General features: G+C 33.7%; 1 long non-coding RNA gene across 2 annotated transcripts; it reads left to right on the forward strand.

Moving 5' to 3' along the window:
* The first annotated feature begins 17,175 nt into the window (after positions 1-17,175).
* Positions 17,176-21,479, forward strand: LOC139899162 (uncharacterized). Of its 2 annotated transcripts, none has more exons than XR_011777352.1 (4): positions 17,176-17,515; positions 17,642-17,777; positions 18,519-18,717; positions 18,856-21,479. It is a non-coding gene; the product is annotated as an uncharacterized lncRNA (long non-coding RNA). The 2 variants fall into 2 exon arrangements; XR_011777353.1 differs by having other exon boundaries at positions 17,654-17,777.
* The last annotated feature ends 853 nt before the right edge of the window (positions 21,480-22,332 follow it).

Consider the following 22,332-nt stretch of genomic DNA (forward strand, 5'->3'; position numbering starts at 1 on the left):
TTTCAAAATAAACCACCACAAACCGATGATAAAAAGCCAAATTTAGAAGATATGATGTCGAAGCTAGTTGAATCTCAAACTCAATTTTTCACATCTCAGAAACAAACCAATGAACAAAATGCTCAATGAACAAAATGCTCAAGCATTTAGAAATCAACAAGCTTCTATTCAAAATTTGGAACAAGAAGTGAGTAACCTAGCAAGGTTGATAGGTGAAACAAAACTGGGAAGTCTACCTAGAGATACAAATGCTAACCCCCAGAATAAAACAGCTAAAGCCATTACCACAAGAAGTGGTATTACACTTAAACCACTTGAGATGCCTGTAATTTCTGATGACTCTATTCCTACTCCACAAGAACCACAATCTGAGCAAGATAAGGAAAAAGAACCGGTAGTTGAAAAGGTTAATGAAGATAACACAGTTAAGGCTAAACCTTATGTTAAACCATACCAACCACCACTTCCTTACCCGAGTAAAATGAGAAAAGAGAGACTTGAAGCCGAGCAATCCAAATTCTTGGATATGTTTAAACAAATAAATGTAAATCTTCCTTTCATTGATGTGATTTCAGGAATGCCTAGATATGCTAAATTCTTGAAAGATCTAATCACAAATAGAAAGAAAATGGAAGAACTCTCAGCTGTTACTATGAATGCTAATTGTTCTGCAGTGCTGTTGAATAAGATACCAGAAAAATTATCAGATCCAGGAAGTTTCACAATTCTTTGTTTTCTGGGTAGTCTTAGTTCAATAGAAGCATTGGCAGACTTAGGTGCTAGTATAAATTTAATGTCGTATTCACTATACGCTAAACTAGACCTTGGAGAATTGAAACCAACACGAATAAGCATACAACTGGCAGATAGATCAGTAAAATATCCTAGAGGGATAATGGAGAACATGCTAGTTAAGTTGTTGGTACTTTAGTATTTCCAGTAGATTTTGTTATTCTAGACATGGAAGAAGATTCTCGAGTTCCTCTCATATTAGAAAGACCATTCTTAAACACGGCTAAAGCAATAATAGACGTGTTTGGTAAGAAACTGACCCTAAGTATAGAGGACGAGAGTGTTACCTTTTCTGTTGATAGAGCCATGCAACAATCCCAATCTGCAGATGATACATGTTATTATATTCAAACTATAGATTCACATGCAGAATTGTTAGAAGAATTTCCAGAACTACAAGGAACAGGAGAATGTTCTTTAGGAGAAGGAACTGAACCAATTGATGAAACTGAAATGTTAGCTACACTTATGGTTAATGGATATGAATCGACAACAGAAGAAATTCAAATGCTAAAAGAAGAAGACAGATATCGATACAAATCATCGATATAAGAACCACCGACATTAGAGTTAAAGCCACTTCCAAGCCATTTGGAATATGCTTATTTACATGGTGAATCTGAATTACCTGTAATAATATCGTCTTCTCTTACTGAAAATGAAAAATCACAACTCATTTCTGTGCTAAAAGCTCATAAACCAGCTATTGCATGGAAGATTCATGATATTAAAGGAATAAGTCCTTCGTATTGCACACATAAAATCCTTATGGAAGAAGGTCATAAAACGTATGTGCAACGCCAACGAAGACTAAATTCTAATATGCAAGATGTTGTTAAGAAAGAAATTATTAAACTGCTTGATGCAGGTTTAATTTATCCAATTTCTGATAGTCCATGGGTAAGTCCAGTTCAATGCGTACCTAAGAAGGGTGGCATGACTGTCATCACAAATGAGAAAAATGAGCTTATTCCTACTAGGACTGTAACAGGATGGCGTGTTTGTATTGATTATAGAAAATTAAATGACGCCACCAGAAAAGATCACTTTCCCTTACCTTTCATTGATCAAATGTTGGAAAGATTAGACGGAAATAGTTACTATTGTTTTCTTGATGGTTTTTCCGGATATTTTCAAATTCCAATAGCACCCGAAGACCAAGAGAAAACCACGTTCACGTGCCCTTATGGTACTTTTGCTTATAAACGCATGCCATTTGGACTTTGCAACGCCCCTGCAACCTTTCAAAGGTGCATGATGGTGATTTTTCACGACATGATAGAAGAATGCATGGAAGTTTTTATGGATGACTTTTCAGTCTTCGGTGATACATTTGAATCATGTCTAGTTAATCTTGAACGAATGCTTATTAGATGCGAACAATCAAATCTAGTACTTAATTGGGAGAAATGCCATTTCATGGTTAAAGAAGGCATAGTTCTTGGTCATAAAATTTCAAATGAAGGAATTGAAGTGGATAGAGCTAAAGTAGATGTAATTGCTAAACTTCCACATCCCACCAATGTTAGAGGAGTTAGGAGTTTTCTAGGGCATGCCGGTTTTTACCGACGTTTCATAAGAGATTTTTCTAAAATTGCCACTCTTATGAATAAACTCTTAGAAAATGATGCTCCATTCATCTTTTCAGATGAATGCATCAATTCTTTTAATATTCTTAAAGAAAAACTCACTAATGCACCGATCATGATAACTCCAAATTGGAATCTACCGTTTGAACTTATGTGTGATGCAAGTGATTTTGCAATGGGAGCCGTTTTAGGACAAAGGATTGAAAAACGATTTCAACCTATTTATTACGCTAGTAAGACGTTACAAGGAGCACAAACGAATTACACAACTACTGAAAAAGAACTCCTTGCTATTGTCTTTGCTTTTGACAAATTTCGTTCATATCTCGTTCTAGCAAAAACGGTGGTCTATACCGACCATTCTGATCTTAGATACCTATTTTCGAAACAAGATGCTAAGCCACGATTAATCCGTTGGATATTACTCTTACAAGAGTTCGATATTGAGATCCGAGATAAAAAGGGAGCAGAAAATCTCGCCGCTGATCATCTTTCTCGTCTTCAAAATCCTGAATTAGAAGTTCTAAATGAATCGGCCATACAAGACAACTTTCCTGATGAATATCTATTGAAGATAGATTATAGTGAAATTCCATGATTTGCAGACTATGCAAACTACTTAGTATGTGGATTCCTTGAAAAATGGTTGTCGTACCAAAAACGAAAGAAATTCTTTAGTGATATAAAACACTATTTCTGGGAAGATCCACATTTGTTTAAAAGTTGTCCCGATGGAATAATACGCCGATGTGTATTTGGAGATGAAGCCAGTCAAATCTTAAACCATTGTCACACAGGACCAACAGGAGGGCATTATGGGCCTCAACTCACAGCAAGAAAAGTTTACGATGCTGGATTCTATTGGCCTACAATTTTCAAAGACGCACACCTTCTTTGCAAATCCTGTGATGCTTGTCAAAGGGCCGGAAAAATAAGTCAACGTGATGAAATGCCACAAAATGTCATTCAAGTATGTGAAGTATTTGACATTTGGGGTATTGACTTTATGGGGTCCATTTCCAAAATCTCATAATAATCTCTACATTCTCGTTGCCATTGATTATGTATCTAAATGGGCAGAAGCACAAGCTCTCCCAACTAACGATGCACGAGTTGTAGTCAACTTTTTAAAACGTATTTTTGCTAGGTTTGGAACACCGAAAGCTTTAATAAGTGATCGGGGTACTCATTTTTGTAACAGTCAACTTGAGAAAGTTCACAAAAGATATCGAGTAACTCATAAAATCTCAACTGCTTATCATCCACAAACAAGTGGACAAGTTGAAAATATTAACCGAGCTTTAAAACATATTCTAGAGAAAATCATAGGATCAAATCCAAAGAAATAGTCCATGAAATTGGAGGATGCACTCTGGGCTTTTAGAACAGCCTAGAAAACTTCCATTGGAACCACACCTTTTAGACTCGTTTATGGAAAAGCATGTCATCTTCCAGTAGAAATTGAACACAAAGCATTTTGGGCTTTGAAAACATGTAATCTTGATTTACATGAAGCTGGACGTCTACGGTTAAGTCAACTAAACGAATTAGAAGAATTAAGACATGAAGCATACGAAAATTCGTTAATCTATAAAGAAAGAACGAAGAAATGGCATGATAAAAGAATCAGAAGTTCAAAAGAATTTAAAGAAGGAGACAGAGTTCTTCTTTTCAATTCACGATTCAAGCTATTTCCTGGAAAATTGAAATCAAGATGGTCTGGACCATTCTTAGTCAAAAGAGTTTTCCCATACGGAACAATAGAGTTAATAAATTCAAATGGGATTGAATTTAAAGTTAATGGTCACAGAGTTAAACATTGCATACATGGTCCGATGGAAGTTGACAATGAAGTCAATCATAATTTCACCACTCAAGAAAACCCTCAAAATGAAAACATAAATATGTTATCAACAACATATGAAAAATCAAAATTAGAAAATAGGGAGGATTCAAATTGGAGTGATGAAGAAGAATTCTTATACAAACCTCCCATTCCAAGAAAAGAAGAAAAATGTGAACAAGAAGTTCAAATAGAAGTGAAAGAACCAAGAAAAGAACACCCGAAAAAAGTTTACAAACCAACTCGACTTACTAAGGTAGGAGACCCGGGTGAATTTATCATTTCTTGCTTGCTTAATGATGGTGCTATATATAATGGACTCGCAGATTTAGGAGCAAGTGCAAATATTATGCCTCTTTCCTTATACAAAAGATTAGGTATGGGTAAATTAAAACCAACCAAAATAGGTGTTCAATCATTTGACCTAACCATTAAACATCCGGTTGGAATAGCAAATAATTTACTTGTTAACGTGGGAAGTTTGACCTTTGTTGCAAACTTCATAATGATTAATATGGAGGAAAACCTTGATATTCCTCTAATTTTAGGTCGCCCATTTTTAGCAACCACCGAAGCATTCATTGATGTAAGAGAAGGTAGAATGACACTTAGGGATGGTGATAAATCGATCACCTTTGTGAACCGAAAGTGTAGATCTCCACCAACCAAAACTGTTAGACCAATAAAAACGCATAAGTGTGGGGAAGATGAAGAAACACTTAATGATGATCCGATCACAAAGAACCCCGTTGATGATACGAAATTAGATGAACCCGTTTTTAACAGTTCAACGAAGAAACTTTATAAACGGATTCACGATGCTAGGATTAAGGGAAACTTTAAGTTATGTAACCGATTAGTATCCAATTTATCGTCAAAAGAAAAGGCGATGTTAGTTGAATTTGTGAAAGTTACGGAGGAAATCAACAAATGGATTAAAGCAAAAGTCAGAGATATACAAGTTGTTGTTGATCCAATTGAAAATAACGTTAATCACAATTTCAACACCACATCTAACTAAGTGTGGGGAGGTTCGAATCTTTTTAGGGTAATATGTATTTCTGTTAGAGTTAGATATTCTGTTTTCGTGTAGTTTCCGAGAATGGAATCCGAATGGTCTTTCCCTAGCAGACCCTAAAGAACTAGTCTTCTCCCCCATTCTGAATTTTTATTTTTTTAGGTTTTACGAGATGAAGAATTCCTGTGAACTAAACCATGGTCTAATGCTACACGCTTTGATCACTAAACGTAATAATGACACACTCCCGAGTGACCTGGTGTCAGTAATAAGAGCCAAATTGGACGAAGTAAGAAAAGAACTCAGGAACGATCATAATAAGTTACATTTTGGTAAAAGAAAATCAAAATCCGCAGCGAAAAGAAGAGCACAACACCTTGAAAGATGTCACAAATGTGGAAAATGGTCACACGAAGGAAAATGCTCGACGAATCAAACATATTCTAATACCGAGTTTGTTACTTTATGCAGAGAAGGACCGTTCATATGTTTCGAAGAAAAATCGTTGAATGCTCGAGGTTATGCATATGTAGCTATGGAAAACCAATTAGTCCGACTATCTTATGAGTGGGCTAAAGCAGGTCACTGAGAATTCTATCTCACAGGTAAGTATGTACAGTTTTTATTTTTATTTTATTGCTTTTAACCTTTTGATAATAAACGATGGATCGTTCGCTATAAAGTATTAAATTGATATTCAATAAAATTAGGTATGCGTAACCGAAATTATTGATATCATACAAAAATTTATTACATCACTGCGAAATTTACCGTTTATTCTTAAGGTATAAATATCTTTAATCAATCAACTCAAAATATTTCAGAAATTCGTCAGGAGTAAAACTGGGTAATATAGCCGAAATTACTTTACCAAAAAGAGGGGCGTATATTTTTGATAATATTTTATTGATTAAAGTGGGATAAAAGACCAAAAAGATTTTTAATTTTTAATTTTTACCATGTTTTTAAATTAATATATAAATATTAAATTATTATTGTAAACTTTTTAAAATATATATAATTAAGTTTGTAAATATTTGAAAAATTAATATTTTTAATATAATTTTGTATATATAAAAACAAAAATATAAATTTGTTGTGAATTTTTAATTTTAATAATATGAATTTTTAATTTTATGCATTTTAAATTTAAGTTTGGTGTGATGTTAAAAACAAAAATTTACTTTATTTCACTAAGTTAAAAATTTGATTTTTAAAAAAAATTCTTCGTGAGTTGAAAACTAGGTCGTTGAACCGAAATTGTTTTACCCAAGGGAGGGACGAGAACTTTTATTATCATTATTTTTAATCTTATTGAACTAAAGTATGCCAAAAACATTTAAAAAACCCAAAAATCTTTGCTTTTAAAACGACGCTTAAAAAGTAATAAATTTTAAAATTTTGTCGGGGGACGGACTAGGACAACCATCCGAAACGCCCTCATCCTAAAAAGAAACAAAATTTTAAATTTAATTAATTATTTATTTTAATAAGTTAAAGGTTTTATAAAATAAAAAAAGGGACCTCATGCGATCGCATGAGATTTACCCTGTAACCTCATGCGATCGCATGAGGCTGGAAAACTGGCCAGAAACATAAAGCTCAGCGAGCTGCTTTCTGTCTCCACTCCACACATACATAAACACACGAACACCTACACACATATCACCCTAAAATCATCATTTTTTCACCAATTTTCTCGCTACAATCCGCTCTAAACATGAATTTGATAAGAAGTTTATCAAGAAGGGTAACAATTTCACCCCTAAACCTCTTTAAATTTGATTTTTAGTGTTCTTGAGCTATATTTTACCTAATTTGATTTTGTTAATTTCTAGTGTAATTAGAGTTAAATTGTTAGTATTTTATGCATGTATAACCTAGATTGATGCTATTTAACATGATTTGAAGCCAAAAACTTCAAAATTTTTAGGAATCTAGGGTTTGTGTTCTTGAGCAATTTGGGGCTTTTTGATATAAACAGGTTATGGCCGATTTTTATCATGAATTATTGCTAAATTAAGTAGTGTAACATGTTTAGGTAGCTAAATGATCCAAACTTTGATCCTAAACATGATTTTTGAGAATTAAAGTGGACTTTTTAGGTATAAAAATTCATGAACTTGATTAAATTGATGTAAACGCCATTTGAAACTTGTTTAATTGCTAGTAATGGTTATTTTAACATGTTATTTGAGTTGAATGCTTATGAACTTTGTAAACATTTTCATATATGATTAATTGAAAAAGTGTAGAATTGTAAAAATTGTGAAAATGCGTATAAGTTTAATTTTGATTTAACATGTTATTGTAATTGTGTTAATTTGTTATTTTTCTAACACTAATGCATATTTGGATGCACAAATTTTGTGTTTAATGTGTTTTGCAGAGATTTACTAATACTGATGGTGCATCATCATCATCTAGACAACCTGCTCCAGAACCTGAACCAGAAATGCAATACGAGCCAGAACCCGAACAAGAACCACAACAGGAACAACAACATCAACCTGATCAACACGTACCTTATTATGATCCGCTACAATTTGTTGATGCCTTTATAGTATTTCCGATGCATCCACCTGTAGAATACCCAACGATTCCTGAACACACGTTGCATCCTAATCTAAGATTTGATAGAAGCTGGAGAGATTACCCAACATATTAAAGTAACAAATTTAAACTGATACCGAAAAATGTAGAAGTGCCAAGGGTAATCGATTGGGAGCCTTTGGAAAGGGTCCAACTTGCTAACTCAGTTAGACAGCATTTGATCCAAAGGTATGGCATCTCTTCTTTTCACGATTGGGAACGTCTATTCACCATTCGTAGACCTGTATATAAGGAATGGTGCATTGAGCTTATGAGTACTATTTCGTTAAATGCGGATGTAGATAGATTAGATGATAGAAGTTTTCTTAGATTTATACTTGGCCGTAGGATGTACAGGATGTCCATGCTGGACATGGCCAGGGCTTTGCAGATATATACTCCTAGTAAATTACCACTACCCGATTGTATGAATTTGATTTATCGTGGTGAAAGGGTAGATAGGAATTTTGACGCGAACGCCGTCTGGAGGCGTATGTCAGAGTATAATGTTTTTACGCTAAGAGGAAAACACTCCTACTTACATATTAACAAAGCCGAGCTTCGTATAATTCATAGATTTTTGGCTAACTCGATTACACAGAGAGGTCACAATAAGGAGAAAATGACCTTACATGATTTATTTTACCTAAAGTGTATTCGAGACCCAAGAGGCTTTGTTAATATCCCTTACTGTGTTGATTTTTATTTGTCTAAAATGGTAGAAGGAATACAGGAAGGGGGAATAATAGGAGGAGGTATTTTTGTTACTCTCATTGGAGAGTATTTGGGTGTAGATAGGGATCAAGGAGGTCCACTTTTGGAATGTAGGGAACAGGTTGAGCCTTTAGGATTGAGGGTCTATCAGGGTGCTAAGGTATTGAAGAGTAGACGCAATCAGGAAATACCCTATGTCGGTAGTCATCCTCAGGTAGAGAGAGGTTCAGATGAGAAAATGGAGGAAGCGAATGACATTAGGGATGTCATTAAGGAGGCTATGACTGATGTCTACCAGCGTGTAGATGAGGTAGATATGACAAACGGGGAGAGATTTAGTCGGATGGAGCAGTGGCAAGCCCGGAATGATTACGAGCATTCCAGGCAACGACAGCATGATAGATGGGACTATCATCAGCGTCAGATCATGAGCCGGCTGTCACCTTAGGATCACTACGTACTGACCCGACCCGCTTACTATCCTCCACATCAGCCCGAGATGAGACCACCATATACTCTCTACGACCCTAACCAGGCCTACCAGTACACCTATCACCAACCATGGAACCCGGACGACGACATGAACTGGAACCCCTATCCAGATTGATATCGTTCCAGTTGGTGATTTCTATGATTTTTATCTTTTTATTATTTCTATTTATTTATGTTTAAACACATTATATTTTGATACTTTTATTGTAATGTTTAATATTTTTATTTGTTGTACTAATATTTCATATTTGATTTGAAAGTGGGATTTTAAGTCCCATTTCAAATTACCATGCATGTTTATATTTGTATGTATGTATATTATCAATTGTATACAACAAGGTAAAACAGCGCATTTTCAAAGACTGGCATTAAGTTCAGCAAAAGCTACTGATTTTGACGACAAAACGAAAAACAAATGTGATGTAACAACAAGACGGAATGAAAAAATGATGTGCACCATTTATCATTCAACAAGCAAACGCCAATATGTTTGGAAACTTTTGTAAAATTTAATCATTTTTCTACGCTAGTCACCCTCAATAATTTAAATTGTTACTGATTTCTTGCAAATGAGGGCATTGCAAGATCTTAAGTGTGGGAAGGGGTTAAATTCTTTCGAATTTTTAAAATTTTAAATTTAAACACTTGGTTACCATTAAAAATACTAGTAACGCAGTAGTTGTATTAGAATCTAGTGCTCTCTGATAATAAAGAACAGCCCTAGTCTTATATGCTGACTACCCAATTCTAGTAAAAAATTTCAAAATTTTCAATTAAATGAACTCAAAATCATGTTTATACATATTTATGAACGATAAAACTAGGTGTTAACACCGAAATTATTGTTACCTCGGAAAGGACATAAATTGAGAAACAACCCAAAATGTTAGAATTCATTTAAAATGGAATAGAGTACAATAAAAAGGCAAAGAAAGGAAAATAAAAGCCAAGTGTGGGAAAAATTTACCAAGTTATTTAAAATATAAATCACATATTTTTGTACAAATAACTAAAGATACTTTTGTTTTGGACAATTTTGTCAGTTTTACCCAATTTCTTATAATATATTTAAAAGAAAAGATGGATCTACACGATGAATCAATTCCATCATTAAAAGGAAGTAAAGTCTTCCGAAAAAGACACGCGCTTCTTGATTTAGGTCAGGAAGTTGTCGTCCAGACCAGTTGTAGAGTCTATGAAAAACCTTGAAAAGTTTTCTCGAATATCAGCTGGAAATCCACGGACCTCGGCATCAAACAGGGTCGCCAAGTGGTCAAACTTATCCTAACCATGAGAGGATCTGTCTCGTAAAATGGGGAGGGCGCCATGCAAATTAGCTTGATAAGACTAATGAATCAGACCCCCAGAAAGGATAATCTCCTTAAAAGATCAAAAATCAGCTTTTAAGACTGATATTACTCAATCCTTGAGATTGACTTTAAAGATTGAGAATTACAAACTCATGGAATTCAATGATATCTAAACTCGAGTTTGAACGAGAAAATATTTTGATCAAATTACAAACCGATTTGTTTTCTAAAAACCCATTTTCAATGCGTTCATTACTATTGAACGTAAAATCCTAGGAATTCACCTGGAATTCATTAGGTCACCTGAACCAAATCGGGTGTCAACCGTAAGAACGGTGGTTGCATAGCATGGTCGAAGACAGGACCTTGCGCCAGACCGAAAAATTATAGGGTGATCTTTACTATTGCTCCTACAAAGGATAGTAATTGCATCCGGCACGTTATAGACCATAATTAAAAGCATGTCAGGGGACATTATCTTAACAGTTGCTTATTCAACGCGTTCCTTTATAGCCGGACGGTAGTTTATTGAAAGGTAATATACGGAGCAAGTATACTGGACGTGTTGCTTTCCCAATACAAAGTTAGCAAGTGGGTGACACAAAACCGCAAGTTTTGAGCTAAAATTTTCAAATCTGAAACCCACCAAACCCAAAAAAACAATTTTCGCAAACACCGGTGAAGGGTTATTCCGGAAAACTTATCTAGGGTGAAAGCTAGATTTAATTTTCAAAAGATCAAATGTTTTCATAAAGGTCCAATTTCATTAAGGATCTAAATTTTCATAAGTCATGTGGGACTGTAAACAACATCATTACTACCATTGTTCATACCGCCGTATAGAAATCACTGATGTACAAAGTGTGAAGAATAAAGAAGTGATTCTAGTATATATTTATTTCAAGACTATATTGCTTGAGGACAAGCAACGCTCAAGTGTGGGAATATTTGATAATGCTAAAAACGAACATATATTTCATAGCATTATCCCTCAAGAAAGACAAGCTTTTAGTTGCAATTGTTCTATTTACAAGTGATATTCGTTTAAATAATAAAAGGTGAAGACAAAAGACAGATTCGACGAATTGAAGACGCAAACGACCAAAAAGCTCAAAAGTACAAAGTACAATCAAAGAGGTTCAAATTATTGATGAGAAACGTCTCAAAATTACAAGAGTACAAGACGCAAAACGCAAAATACAAGATATTAAATTGTACGCAAGGGCGTTCGAAAATCCGGAACCGGGACCAGAGTCAACTATCAACGCTCGACGCAACGGACTAAAAATTACAAGTTAACTATTCACACAAATAAAATATAATATTTAAATAATTCTATAAATTATTTATATATTATATATTATATTAAAAACCGTCGGCAAGAAAGAAAACAAGCTCATGTGAGCGGGAAAAAGAGGCCATGCGATCGCATGGCCTGGAGGTGCATTTTCCATGCGATCGCATGGCAGTAGGTATCAGGCCACACTCCTATAAATTCGCAGTTTTGGTTGATCAAATATATATCTTTTTCTTCTTCTTACTCAAACGTATGTATATATATATATATATATATATATATATATATATATATATATATATATATATATATATATATATATATATTTAATTATAATTTTAATTTTAATTTTAAATTCTAATAATAAGGGTATGTTAGCGAATGTTGTAAGGGTGTAAGTCGAAATTCAGTCCGTGTAACGCTACGCTATTATTAATCATTGTAAGTTATGTTCAACCTTTTTAAATTAATGTCTCGTAGCTAAGTTATTATTATGCTTATTTAATGCCGAAGTAATCGTGATGTTGGGCTAAATATTAAAATTGGGTAATTGGGCTTTGTACCATAATTGGGGTTTGGACAAAAAAATGACACTTGTGGAAATTAGACTATGGGCTATTAATGGGCTTTATATTAACTAAATAATACCTCGTTGATTTAATATATAGACTTATAATTTGACGTATTTATATATAACCACATACGCTTGACTGGGTACGGTGGGCGGGATATCTATAAATACCAATAATTGTTCATTTTACCGGACACGGAACTGGATTAATAGTTAATAGACTTGTTGAAACAGGGGTGGATTACATTCAAGGGTAATTGGTGTAATTGTTAACAAAGTAGTAAAACCTTGGACTACACGCAGTCGATAACCTGGTGTATTCATTAAACAAAGTATTAAGACCTTGTTACAATTCGAATCCCCAATTAGTTGGAATATTTGACTTCAGGAATAAGAATAATTTGACGAAGACTTCCGCATTTTATGATTATGACTGATGGACTATTATGGACAAATCCGTATGGACATATCAAATAATCCAGGACAAAGGACAATTAACCCATGGGAATAAACTAAAATCAACACGTCAAACATCATGATTACGGAATTTTAAATAAGCATAATTTATTTTATTTCATATTTAATTGCACTTTTAATTATCGCACTTTTATTTATTGTCATTTTATTTAATTGCACTTTTAATTATCGTATTCTTTAATTATCGCAATTTTATTTTATCGCACTTTTATTTATCGCAATTTCATTATCGTTATTTAATTTACGCTTTAATTTAAGTTATATTTATTTTTAATATTTTATATTAGGTTTTAACTACGACTAAAGTTTTAAAATCGACAAACCGATCATTAAATGGTAAAAACACCCTTTTATAATAATAATACTACTTATATATATTTTTGTATTTTTACAATTATAAGTTAAAAAAATATAGCGTTAAACTTGGCGAGTTTCCTGTGGACGAACCGGACTTACTAAAAACTACACTACTGTACGATTAGGGACACTGCCTATAAGTGTTGTAGCAAGGTTTAGGTATATCCATTCTATAAATAAATAAATATCTTGTGTAAAATTGTATTGTATTTAATAGTATTTTCTTGTAAAAATATAAACTATTTTATACACCACCTCGCACACATCAAACGTCACCTGTCATAGGTTCAATATACCTTAAGATTGAAGATGTTTCATATCCAACATATATTCCCAACCTCCTTTGAGGACCCATTTTTGTACGTTGTGGTGTCGCAATTGGAACATACACTGCACAACCAAATATTCTAAGGTGAGAAATATTTGGCTCTTGACCAAAAGCAAGTTGTATGGGGAATATTTATGACTTGCACTCGGTCTGATGCGAATCAATGCAGCAGCATGTAAAATTGCATGACCCCATATAGATACAGGGAGTTTTGTTCTCATTATCAATGGTCTAGCGATTAACTGTAAACGTTTAATCAGTGACTCGGCTAAACCATTTTGTGTATGCACATGAGCAACAGAATGTTCAACAACAATTCCTATAGACATGCAATAGTCATTAAATGCTTGAGATGTAAATTCACCAGCATTATCAAGTCTCACCCTTTTAATGGTGTAATCAGGAAAATGTGCTCTCAATTTAATAATTTGGGCAAGAAATTTTGCAAATGCCACATTACGACTTGATAACAGACAAACATGAGACCATCTGCTAGATGCGTCTATTAGAACCATGAAATATCTAAATGGTCCACATGGTGGATGAATTGGTCCACATATATCACCTTGGATTCTTTCAAGAAATATTGGTGATTCTTTCTCAACCTTAAGTGGTGAGGGTCTAGTTATCAATTTTTCAAGAGAGCAAGATGTACATGGAACCATTGTATCATGATGGATTTTTCTATCCTTTAGTGGATGTCCATGAGTACATTCAATAATCCTTTTCATCATTGTTGATCCTGGATGGCCTAATCTGTTATGCCATAAACTGAATACACCAGGATCAATATATTTTTCATTAACTATCATATGTGTTTCTGGTACATTTATATGTGTATAATGTAATCCAGAACTAAGTCTTGGCAGTTTTTCAACCACATGACTCTTGTCAATGATACTTAAATATTTCTCATTTTTTGTTGTCACTGACTGATAATCATACCCATTAAGGTATATGTCGGAGAAACTCAATAAATTTCTGCTTGACTTGGGAGAAAATAAGGCATCATTTATTAAAAATTTTGTACCATTTGGTAGTATGAAATTTACCTTTCCTATCCCTTTTATCAAGTTAGCAGGTCCTGATATTGTATGTATAGTTCCTTCCGTTGGTTTTAGATCAATAAAATATTTCTCGGATTTAAGTATAATATTGAACTTCATATATAAGAAATAAATAGTGAGTACATTAATATTACACAATATTTTACACGCAAATAGATAGTACTGGAACATTTAGCAAACATAATGACAAAGACAGGCGATATTAAATCGTTTATTTTTCTAAAGACACATAACAACTTAAACATTCAAGAAATCTTCATATAAATCAGATGATTTTTCAGTGACTGTTGGATCGAGGTTATCCACAAAGTTTACTTCCTTTTCTTTATCTTTCAGCGAATCCTGATACATCTTAACAAGATGTTTAGATGTTCGGCAAGTATTAGCCCAGTGGTCCATTCTACCACATCTGTAGCAAGATTCTTCAGAATTTTTAGAAGAATTTTCTTCAACATCTTGTTTAGTGGGCTTGTTTTGTGGTTGATATTTATATTTTAGTGGATTATTATTTCTTTGACCACCACGGCCACGACCACGACCACATTCACGCCCATTACCATTACCATAAGGATGGTTTCTACCATAGTTATGCCTTTTGGCATGATGTTGGTGATGGTTATTATAACCACGACCTTGCCCGCGTCCTTGTCCCTGTTTATAATTATTTGCAGTATTTGCTTCAGGGATTGCAAGTGTACCAGTAGGACGGGATTGCTGATTTTTCATTAATAGCTCATCATTTTGCTCTGCAACTAAGAGATATGAATTAAGTTCAGGATATGTTTTGAACTTTAGCATTCTCAAATTTCTTTGCACTGTGATGTTTGCAGCATTCATTGTGGAGAAAGTTTTCTCCATCATGTCTGCATCACTTATTTCATGTCCACAGAATTTAAGTTGTGAACATGTATTATACAGAGCTGAGCTGTATTCATTTACTTTCTTAAAGTCTTGGAACCTTAATGTTCTCCATTGTTCCATAGCAGCCGGAAGTTAAATTTCTCTTTGATTATTGAATCTGCTTTTGAGACCTTCCCATAAAACATGGGGATCTTCTACAGTCACATAATTATTTTGTAAGCATTCATCAATATGTTGATGAATAAAGCAACATGCCGTTGCTTGTTCTTTTTCAGAACAAGTGTTGTTTTCATTTATGGTTTCAAGAATGCCCATTGATTTAAGATGCATTTTTTACTTTTATAACCCATGGCATGTAGTTGTTTCCAGTTGATTCTAAAGGAGTAAATTTAAGCTTTTCCAGATTCGACATTTTCTACTATCAAAAATTAAAACAAACAACATGATAAATTAGAGTCAATTTATATTCATAAGTATATAAACACTAAACATAAATTTAAGATAACATAATGATAAGTAGGCGACAGTGTCGACCATGTGTAAGCAATCATAAATAAATGTTATATAACAGAAATATAAATATTAGTAAACATAAATGATAATTAGGTGACAGTGTATACCATATAAATGTTAGATAATAGAAATATAAATGTTAGTAACATAAATGATAATTAGGCGACATTGTCGACCATATATTTTTCAGGTGGTATAACCGACCATATATCATTTAGGTGGCAGAGTCAACCATGTATTAAGATTATCGTGCTGATAACGTGTTATAATTCAGTAGGCTTATAACTACCTTTAGTGGTTTGATTCTTGATGTTATAATTCAGTAGGCTTATAACTACCTTTAGTGGTTTGATTCTTGATTAAGAATATTAATAGTGAAGTGTAAGAACAAAGATGATAATGGAGAGAAAAAAAGAAACACTTTGTAAGTGTGAGAAATGGTGCAAGTTTAATGCTTGCATTCATGGCTATTTATAGCAAAAATATCACAAGTTTAGGTAATACAATAATATCAATTTTGTGTATCAATAATTGACTATCCATTTATATATATATATATATATATATATATATATATATATATATATATATATATATATATATATATATATATATATATATATATATATATATATAGGGGCAGGATCAATGGGGAAGTAACCAATCGGGGGGAAGCAAATTTTTTTTTTTCGTTTTTTTGAATTTTTTTTTCCGGCATCAAGATCACACAAAAATATGAACATTTAGAAGAGACACTTCGTGATGACTGTTATTATTTAGGCGGGAAAACGATCGACAAAAATAACATTCAAGATAATATTGTTCGTGAAGAATATGACCGTTTTTTTTTTTATGTTTTGTGAAGTAAAATTTAGCCCGATTTAGAGTTTAGGGTTTAGGGTTTGGTGTTTTGGGTTTATTCCATAAACCCAAAACACCAAACCATAAACCCTAAACCCTAAACCCTAAACTCTAAACCGTTCGTGTTAAAAACTCAATCTAAATCCTAAATCTAAACCCTAAATCTAAACCCTAAACCCTAAATTTCTAAACCCTAATATCTAAACCCTATAACCCTAATATCTAAACCCTAATATCTAAACCCCAATAGCTAAAACCTCAAAATACGCTCGAAAAACACGATAATTGTTATATATTACTTCTTCGAGCGTTTTCCCGCCAAAATAAAAACATTTATTACAAAGTGTCTCTACTAAATGTTCATATTTTCATCTCATCTATAATGTTCGTGAACAAAATTTTTTTAAAAAACGAAAAAAAAAAGTTTTTGCTTCACTCCGCTTCCCCCGATTCACCCGAACGGTTACTTCCCTCCCCTAATGGTTACCAAAATCATAAAACCCTCAACAACACACTCTGAAAAGGAGGTCGCCTCTATACAACAAAACCAAACGTACATTCGCTTTCAAACAGACACACAGTACATGTTGACCGGCATGTTGACTGGCATTGACCGGCTTTTAATAATGAATCTTGACATTTGGTGTAGATCTAGCGAAACATTGGTCCAAGATCCGTGGAGTAAGAGCAGATCTGGTGTCGATTTGAGCGGATTTACGGCATTGACCGGCTTTGCCGGGCGTAGACCGAGAAACTGGCCAAGTTGGAGTTCGAAAGCTCGGGAAGACAGTAGAAACGAGATCTCCCCGAGAAATTTCTAGATTTACAACACTGTAAGGATGCAGTTCTTGTTTTCTATATTTTATATTTATGTATAACTGTGTATGTGAGTAGAAAAGTTATATATGTTTTGTTGTTGGAAAATGTATCGATTAGGGTTTAATCTAATAATAACACAGTTGAAATGTTAGGTTAAAGAATACGCATATCCAATTTTTGTGGTCCGGAAAAGGAAAAGAAGTTAACACCATGCCTGGTACGAATCCAGATGTTAAACTTTCTGCAGAGAAACTTAAGAAGAAAGAAGAAGAGAAGGTAAAGCTCACTCCATTTTATGTAAAGATAATAGCATACATACAGTAGCAATATAGTTGTAGAAAAGTGTGTTTGTGCATCACTTCACTTATTTTTTTAATTTGTGAACATTGAATCACTGAATATTTACAAGCATGATGTTAAGTAGTAATTTGCTTCAGTTAATTTATGTATCTTTATTATGAATTCAAAAAGCACATGATTTCAAATGATTTTTGTACTTGGGGCACAACAAGGACCTACGTCCTCAAAAGTCGAAACCAAACAAGAAGAAGCAAGAGCGACCAGATGGGTAGGGCTGAAACTTGTTGGGTTAACCCCAAAAAACTTTGTCTAATATTGTTTATTACAGTAGTCAGTTGCAGACATGGGGTTTTTATATTATAAAAAAAGTCGCTCATGCAGGACACCCAAAAATCAGTTGCAACCTATTTTTTCTTATAAAATTAATGAAGTTAGGGTAATTTTTCATTTAGAAATACTTGACTCTTGACTCATTTTTCTTGGTTAACTTTTTCCTGATAGTTAATTCTCAATGTTTGTCCGGCTGACTCAAATGGAGATATTATTACTCGAATTTATTTGAATGAACTGATACAAGAGGTTTTGTGCATTATAAGGAAAACTTTTGGGTGACTTTTGACCACTGTTGTGTCTACAAAGAAGTTTAGGGATTCACTTAGTACTAAATAGAGTATGTTTTTCTTCTAGTAGATAATTTGTGATATTTTCTACCACCAGTGCACCGCACCACATTATGAGAAGGTTAGGGAGATTATTGGTTTTGGAACATTGCTTGTGTCTACAAAGCGCGTGGCCGAAAGACCAATGATATTGTCGCTGGGAAGGCGATTCGTCCCGAGACAGAATGGGGAGTATCTTTCGATCTCTTAAGAGAACATTCACTATTAAAAACTTTGAATCACGAAAACATCGTAAGGTAATTTTCAACGCTATAATACTTTGTTATCTTAGTTTTAGAGACTTCAGAACTTAAATATATTGAGTATGAACTTTATTGACTATGCCACCAATGAATTACAAATTGAATATATTCTTTTTGTTTATTTGTTTACAGGCTGTATAAAGTCTTGCTTGAAAATACACGAGTTTATATAATTTCTGAGTATCTAGACTCGGACGTGGATAATTACATGGAATCTCCAGAGTTCTTAAAAGATCCGCATGTTGTAAAAGAAAGTAAAATTGTTTGGATTCCAAGTTGTATAACATTTTGTAGGTTGTGGGAAGTGATAGCTATAATACCTGTAACATTTTCAACCATTTTGTAACTTTTCTATATCTATTTTCACTTTAGAAGTTCCTAAATTAGATATTGTTATGGATTGCTTATTGTCATCAATGTGGAATGAATCATCGTCCATCGAGACCTCAAGTCGGAGAACCTGTTGATAAACACTAATACAAGTATTATCAAGGTTGCCGACTTTGGGTTGACCTGAGAATTAATTCTCTGAAGGATTTAACATTTGACGTAATTAAATGGTTTGCAGTTTCTTTTCAATTTTAACACGCAACCTTACCATTTTCTGTTTAAAATCAGTGATATAATATAATTTTGCAGGTGGGGACGCTGCCGGATTTGGTTCTAGAAATTCTTCTTGAATTCGAACTATATTATGCTTCAACTGATATGTGGTCCGTGGGGTGTATCTTTGCTGAAATGGTTAGTGGGAATACGACTTTTTGAAGGAAAAATATGAGATTGACCAGACTCGTATTTTTTCAAGTAATTTATTCTTAATAATTTTTAATTTTTTTTTGTGTGTTTAGTAAGGCGTGAGCCTTTCTTTTAATTTATATTCGGGTCGTTCTTTCTTTATAGATTGATGGGTACTCCAAACGAATAAACATGACTGGGGTGACTTCCTTTAATCGATATGATTTAGTCATAACAAGTGGGACAACTTAGGTTACTAAACTATAGTGATCAAAAGAAGTCACCCAATGTCACGTTTCTTCGTTTTGGAGTACCCATAAATTTATAAAGAAAAACGGCTCGAATATAAATTAAAAGGAAGACACACGACATAATAAACACAAAAATGAGAAATTATCAACAATAAATTACTTGAAAATACGAGTCGGTCAATCTCTCATATTTTCATTCAAAAAGTGGTTTCTAACTAATCATTTTAGCAAAGATACACCCTACGGACCATATATTAGTGGGAGCATTAATATAGTTAGGATTTAATAAGAATTTCTGGTGCCATATACGCCAGCGTCCCAACCTGGAAAATTATATTATATTTTTGATTTTAAACCAAAAATGTTATGGTCACATGTTAAAACTGAAAAGTAACTTAAATCCATGTAATTACGTCAAGTGTTAATCTCTTCACAGGTCAGCCCGAAGTCGGCAATCTTGATAACAGTTTTATCAGTGTCTATTAACAGGTTCTCAGGCTTGAAGTCTTGATGAATTACTCTAAATTGATGACAATGAGTGATCCTTAACAATAGCTGATTTAGGAACTTCTGAAAGTGAAAATGGATATGGAAAAGTTACAAAATGGTTGAAAATGTTAGGTATCATAGCTACCGCTTCCCACAAACCGCGAAATGTTATACAACTTGAAATGTAAACAATTTTGCTTACTTTTACAAGATGCGGATCCTTTGAAAACTATGAAGATTCCACGTATTATCCACGTTCGAGTCTTGTAATTGGAGCATTCGTTCGAGATCTTGAGTGATATGGTAAAAAAGGATTGCCAACCGAATTTTAAAACCCTTTCTGTATTGTTTGACGGATTAGCTCTCTTTAAAAGTGTCCCAAATGGTTATTTAACGATGTTTAAGGAAATGGTTCTACTCACCCAATTGAGTTTCTTCAAAAAGCGAAGAAACATGGTGTTGGGGTTTCGGTTGTTTATAGTTTCTTGATTCTGGGTAAAGTGGTACAGATACTTGAAGGTGGTGAATTGTTTCAAGAAATGGTGAAAAATGGCGGCTTTCCTTATATCACCACATGTTCTCACATATTGGAACTTTTGCGTACGAAGCGAAAATATGATGATTGTATAGTGATGATGAAATTAATGTATGATCATGGGGTACTATGCCATCTTCTTCCTCGTTTTGTTCATCAGTTCACGGTATTCGAAAGAAAGGAAAAAGGTCAAGGAAGTGCAAGATTTAACGTTTGATCTTATATGCAAAGCTGGTGTTGAAAACATAGATGTAGTCAGGGGCGGTGCTTAGTGTAACCCAAAGGGGGTATTCGCCCCACCTGTATTTTACGAATATAAAAATTTTACACTAAAAAAAATATTTTTTTACTAACAAATAAGGTTTTTATTAGTGTTTACCCCCATGAAAATGAAAAATTTATTAAATTTTCGCATCTGCCCTATCAGTCTTTGAGTTCAAGTTCCGCCACTGGGTGTAGTGTCAACATATATGGATTTTTTGGTAGATTGTGATTAATGTCTTGAACATCCAAGAATTGTTGAAGAATTGGATTATCAAGATACATCAATAATCTAGCAACATGGAGGAATCAATCCCACCTTTTGTGAGTAAACACTTTTACTAATTATTAATAAACACACTTAAAAAATTGTGAATTTCATGTTTTTCTAGTGTTGAAGATTTTTTTATTTTTGACAAATTGTTTCTACATTTGTAGTGTACAATAAAGAATAGCCTTGTGTTTTTACATGATGTCAGTACAGTTTTTACTTGATTTGAAGCACACAATTTGTTTTTAGTATTTTAAATATTTAACCCGTGTATGCATGTTATTTCTTCATTTCTACAATGTTGGCATTGTGCAATGTATCATATGAGCATGATATTGTTCCAAAATCTGGTGGTGGATGGTAGACTAGAAAACGTAAAGCAAGATAAGATTGCCATTTTAACTCTTTTCGTACCTCTAGAAAGTCTGAGATCTCTGGTTTGAAGATCTTCGTTCTTTATGCATTTGTTATCAGCAATGCATGATTTACATATAATCACAAAACTTCGGGCATCGTCAGATTACTAGATTTTTTCCAACCCTAAAGCTCATTCCTTGAATCGATTCTCTGTTACAAAAATCTCACTTCTGAAAGAACAGTAGTATATCATGGATTTGGCTGGGAACTTTCTCAACCAGTTAGTACATCAGTACATGTATTCTCTGGTTCGCCAGAATGTGGGTCCAGAACCAACCGATCGACTTGAAGAACTGATGTCTTGACATACTCTTTGAGATCATTTTTGCAAGGTCCTTGCATTTTTGAGCTTGACTTGATGAGGCATGCATTGCATCCATTCGAATATGTTATGACTAACTTGGTAGGGGATGATAACAAATAACAAATGTGTTTCGTTCCATAGTAGATTTCATGGCGCATCTTCAAATTCATTTCACAGGATGCTTTAATTACTATTTATAAAACCATAAACTGAAAGCTTACAGTCAATCAGAAGTTTCTAGAAAGATAAGTTTGTGGCATAAGTTCTTGTTCTTATCAAGTGGTTTCCTACTCATGTCTATGCTACTTAACGGTACCTAATTAAATAGCCCTTTGTTCTGACTTGG

This window comes from Rutidosis leptorrhynchoides, chromosome 3 (genome assembly GCF_046630445.1).
Source record: "Rutidosis leptorrhynchoides isolate AG116_Rl617_1_P2 chromosome 3, CSIRO_AGI_Rlap_v1, whole genome shotgun sequence".
Lineage (NCBI taxonomy): Eukaryota > Viridiplantae > Streptophyta > Magnoliopsida > Asterales > Asteraceae > Rutidosis > Rutidosis leptorrhynchoides.